Here is a 6,000-nt window from a genome sequence, read left to right as displayed (position 1 = left end):
CCATGGGCTCAAAGCTCAAATCCATGACTCATTCTCTCTCCTGAGCATCCAACTTAATTAGAATATAATGATTATAAACGGTCCTATCAGAAAGGCCTTAATCAAAACAAAACTTTCATTTTTCAAAATAGGCCTCCAATGAGCTGGTGGTATTAAAATTAAGCACACTATCGTGTTCCTTGGTGGAGGGAAGAGGAGAATGCTGCCGTGATGATTTCTAAATCCTATCAGGGGGTACTACGGTGGCACATTGGCATTTATTATCAGTCAGTGTTTAATCAAGCGCCGGAGTGATTAAGTAGCAAGTTGAGGAGCTTGTCATTTCTCAAAATTGAGTTTGTTGTGTGTGTGAGCAAGGGATATTATTCGTTATCATCTCACAGCCATTTAATGAGTAAGATTCTAATTCTGTTATTTTTACAAAACTAAATTATTTTTTTACCATTTTGTTTGACATTTGACCTAACTTGTGATTGCCAGATTTACGGCTTTGCTCAAACTGAGACACCGTTTAAAGCTGCATTATGTAACTGTTTGGGCGACCCAACCAAATGCACATAGAAATGTGAGTTATATGTCTGTCATTCTCATTGAAAGCTAGTCTAAGAAGTGTTAGATATGTTCTATATGCGCAATTTCTACACATCCTGTTCCTATGTTGTTTTTTACTTCCGGTTTTGTACACCCGCTTCAAATAGCTGAAAATACAATATTTTTGGTTATTGAAAATACAATTGAAGTCGGAAGTTTACATGCACCTTAGCCAAATACATTTAAACTCAGTTTTTCACAATTGCTGACATTTAATCCTAGTAAACATTCCCTGTTTTAGGTCAGTTAGGATCACCACTTTATTTTGAGAATGTGAAATGTCAGAATAATAGTAGAAAGAATCATTTATTTTAAGCTTTTATTTCTTTCATCACATTCCCAGTGGGTCAGAAGTTTACATACAGTATTTGGTAGCATTGCCTTTAAATTGTTAAACTTGGGTCAAACATTTCAGGTAGCCTTCCACAAGCTTCCCACAATAAGTTTTGGCCCATTCCTGCTGACAGAGTTGGTGTAACTGAGTCAGGTTTGTAGGCCTCCTTGCTCGCACAAGGTTTTTCAGTTCTGCCCACGAATTTTCTATGGGATTGAGGTGAGGGCTTTGTGATGGCCACTCCAATACTTTGTTGTCCTTAAGCCATTTTGCCTCAACTTTGGAGGTATGCTTGGGGTTAAGCTTTAACTTCCTGCAAACCATAGTCTGTTTTTTTTAATGGTGGTTTTTGAGCAGTGGCTTCTTCCTTGCAGAGGAATACAGGACTCGTTTTACTGTGGATATAGATACTTTTGTACCTGTCTCCTCCAGCATCTTCGCAAGGTACTTTGCTGTTGATCTGGAATTGATTTGCACTTTTTGCACCAAAGTACGCCTATCAGAAGCTTCTAAAGCCCTGACATCATTATCTGGAATTTTTCAATCTGTTTAAAAAGGCACAGTCAACTTAGTGTATGTAAACTTCTGACCCGCTGGAATTGTGAAACAGTGAATTATAAGTGAAATAATCTGTCTGTAAACAATTGTTGGAAAAATTACTTGTGGCATGCACAAAGTAGATCTCCTAACTGACTTACCAAAACTATAGTTTGTTAACAAAAAATAAGTGGAGTGGTTGAAAATAAGTTTTAATGACTCCAACTTAAATGTTTTTAAACTTCTGACTTCAACTCTATATTTTATAGCTGTTTAGACTGTACAATTATTCTCTACACTTTAGTTTGCTTGTTTTGTCACATAAACTGAAATTAGGATAACTATTTGAATTTTATCAACAAGGAAATGAAAGAGCGATTTCAGCATATTGCACCTTAAAGGAAAAAAATGGCCCCAATGTAGGTTTTGCTGTCCAACGATCCATGTAACATCCCTTTAGTTTTAACTCAAAAGTTAATACGCAAAGGAAACTATGAAACTTTATAGTTTGTGTTGGCTTCGTCAATGATTAAACGAGTTACAGCCAGGTATGTGATACATTAACACCATTCTCATCTGAGCATCGGAAATGTTCAAAACCTGATCAAGCTAAATCTGTAAGCATAAATCGTGTCATTACCATACGTTCATCTGAAAACTAAAGGGTTATTAAGTGTTTCAGAGATCACAAAGTGTGTTTTTCACGGGATTCTGACACTAAACGTAGTTTCAAGTAGCTAACTGTTCAAATGATGATAAATGTCTTGCAGTGCATGATATACAGTACCAGTCAGAGGTTTGTCTTTATTTGTACTATTTTCTACATTTGGAATAGTAGTGAAGACATCAAAACTATGAAATAACACATATGGAATCATGTAGTAACCAAAAAAGTATTAAACAAATCAAAATATGTTTTATATTTGAGATTCTTCAAAGTAGCCACCCTTTGCCTTGATGACAGTTTTGCACACTCTTGGCATTCTCTCAATCAGCTTCATGAGGAATGCTTTTCCAACAGTCTTGAATGAGTTCCCACATATAATGAGCACTTGTTGACTGATTTTACTTCACTCTGTGGAGGCCAGGTCATCTGATGCAGCACCATCACTCTACGTCTTGATCAAATAGCCCTTACACAGCCTGGAGGTGTGTTTTGGGTCATTGTCCTGTTAAAAAACAAATGATAGTCACACTAAACGCAAACCAGATGTGATTGCATATCGCTGCAGAATGCTGTTATAGCCATGCTGGTTAAGTGTGCCATGAATTCTAAATAAATCACTGACAGTATCACCAGCAAAGCACCCCCACACCATCACACCTCCTCCTCCATGCTTCATGGTGGGAACCACACATGTGGGGATCATCTGTTCACCTACTCTGCTTCTCATGAAGACACAGCGGTTGGAACCAAAAATCTCAAATTTGGACTCATCAGACCAACGGACAGATTTGCACCGGTCTAATGTTCATTGCTCTTATTTCTTGTCCCAAGCAAGTCTCTTTTTCTTATTGGTGTCCTTTAGTAGTTGTTTCTTTGCAGCAATTCAACCATGAAGCCTGATTCCCACAGTCTACTCTGAACAGTTGATGTTGTGATGTGTCTGTTACTTGAACTCCTTGAAGAATTTATTTGGGCTGCAATCTTAGGTGCAGTTAACTCTAATTTATCTTATTATCTTATCCTCTGCAGCAGAGGTAACGCGGCAACTTCCATTCCTGTGGCGGTCTTCATGAGAGCCAGTTTCATCATAGCGCTTGATGGTTTTTGCGACTGCACTTGAAGAAACTTTCAAAGTTCTTGAAATTTTCCTGATTGACTGACCTTCATGTCTTAAAGTAATGATGGACTGTCGTTTCTCTTTGCTTATTTGAGCTGTTCTTGCCATAATATGGACTTGGTCTTTTACCAAATAGGGCTATCTTCTGTATACCACCTCTACCTTGTCACAACACAATTGGACTGCTCAAACGAAGAAGGCTCAACTGTTAATTTAAATGAATTCCAGGTGACGACCTCATGAAGTTGCTTGGGAGAATGCCAAGAGTGTCACGACTTCTGCCGAAGTCGTTGCCTCTCCTTGTTCGGGCGGTGCTCGGCGTTCGACGTCACTGGTCTTCTAGCCATCATTGATCCTTTTTTCATTTTCCATTGGTTTTGTCTTGTCTTCCCACACACCTGTTTTCAATCCCATTCATTACCTGTTGTGTATTTAACCCTCTGTTTCCCCTCATGTCTTTGTCAGAGATTGTTTTATTGTCAGTATAGTGTGATTGTTGCATAGGTGCGCGTCGGGTCCTCGTACCCATGTTTGGTTTGTTTGTTCATTTATTGTTATGGAGCATACTCGTGGAACTTTATTAAAAGACTCCATTTTACACTCAGTTTGACTCTCCTGCGCCTGACTTCCCTGCCACCTATTACACCTATGCATGACAAAGAGTGTGCAAAGCTGTCATCAAGACAGCTTTGCACACACTTTGAAGAATTTGTTTAACACTTTGTTGGTTACTACATGATTCCATATGTATTATATCATAGTTTTGATGTCTTGATGTAGAAAATAGGTTCAAAAAAATCAAAAACTTGAAAGAGTAGGTGTGTCCAAACGTTTGACTGGCACTGTATGTGTTATAGAAATTGTTGCGCAAAACCTTAGACAACATTTGCCGTATCCATACATTTCTTGTGCCTCGTTGGTACAATCAACAGGGAGGAAACAGTAGTTCACCTCCCCACAGGGGCCAATTACAGTATCAGGCCATTTTGCGGGCGGAGACGGCTTTTCTTTTCCTTTTCACTTCCTCGCCTGTCAAAACTTGAATCCAATAAAGTGTCTTCAACAAATGAACAGCTCTTTGAATGACTTTCTCGCAATCCTGAGAATGAAGAAAAGTGGGCAATCGAGAGAAACATGCTGACCGCATGAGTGATGTAGCGGCAACAACAACAACAAAAAAGGGTGGGTAAATAGTGTTTACGCCCAGAGCATTACAAACGTGTTATCTGACCTTTAGGGTACTTGTTGTGGCGTGAAGCTAGAAGTGGCGGGTTTGAAGGTGTAACGGAGGCGGTATTGTTGGGAGTTTAAGCCAGAAGAAAACTATTTTGTACATAAATTGTAGGGGCCTTAGTTTTCTTGGTGCGCTTTATAGTGTGGCTGTGGTGCAGTCACACTTCGTTACACCATGTTCAGCTGACTTTGGTCTTAGATCTGTCTGGTCAATTCGGATGAAGTATCTGTAACGGCTGTCGTAGGTGGAAGAAGGTGAGGACCAAGGTGCAGCGTGGTACGCGTTCATACGTTTAATAATGGAACTGAACACTGATGAGCAAAAACACAGAGAACAACCGAAACAGTTCTGTCTGGTGCAGACACAAAAACAGAAAGCAACCACCCACAACCAAAATGGGCAAAACAGGCTACCTAAGTATGATTCTCAATCAGAGACAACGAACGACACCTGCCTCTGATTGAGAACCATACTTAGGTAGCCTGTTTTCCCCATTTTGGTTGTGGGTGTTTGCTTTCTGTTTTTGTGTCTGCACCAGACAGAACTGTTTCAGTTGTTCTCTGAACCAAACACATAGAAATATAACATAGAAAAAATAACATAGAATACCCACCCCAAATCACGCTCTGACCAATCTAACACAAAGACATAAAAAAGGAACTAAGGTCAGAACGTGACAGAATCAGTCCAGAAATGCAGTCATTTAGCTACCTTGCAATTTGGCACAGAACAGCTTAGAACTAAACTCTTTCCACTGATGCCTAATAATACCATCCATCCATCCATCCATCCATCCAACCATCCGAACCACCTCTTCTTGGCACAGATGTTTGGCAATGATAGGTGTTGTCCAGTAAGGTTCCTGTGGTGTTTGACCCTGTTTGTGGCCATACAGATGGCTGTATAGTACAGTGCAGTGGCCCAGTGGTGTGTCAGTTGGCTGTGTTTGGTTCACTGAGGTGCTATGGGTCCACACCGGCCCTGGCTTAGCCTCCAGCCATGAGTCCTTATGAGGCTTGACAGCGTGTTTACTTTGGATGCCATTTCCTAGAAGTTTCTGCATGGTTTGGCGCTCACTAACAGTTGATGGCCGGCCTCTTTATTGAATTAGTTCTGTGTCAGCGCGTGAGAGTGAGAGAGGGAGAGAGATAGAGAGAGACGGAGTGGCTTTTGTCCTCTTTCGACATCCACCTAAACCCCTTTCCCTACTCTCTCTCCTACTGAGAGGGTCATGAATGTATGTTCCACACTCTGACATATGCACGGGGACACTAAACCAAACACAAACATCAACAGAGTCAACCATTCAGGGGGTTATACATTGTGGTCGCACACAAACAGAAGTGGGGAAACTGGATGGATGTGTCGGAGATCCTATTGGATCTCTGCTTTATTCTATTGAGATGCCTCTCTTTGCGATGTGGTGTACATGTATGCTTTCGGGGCAAATATCACATACTGACGTATAACGACATTGTCCTGTATAGAGAAGCGTATTCGTACAGCGAAACGACCCGCGC

The sequence above is a fragment of the Oncorhynchus masou genome, chromosome 12 (assembly GCF_036934945.1).
Source record: "Oncorhynchus masou masou isolate Uvic2021 chromosome 12, UVic_Omas_1.1, whole genome shotgun sequence".
NCBI lineage: Eukaryota > Metazoa > Chordata > Actinopteri > Salmoniformes > Salmonidae > Oncorhynchus > Oncorhynchus masou.
The sequence above is the reverse complement of the archived record's forward strand: the minus strand, read 5'-3'. Positions refer to the sequence as shown.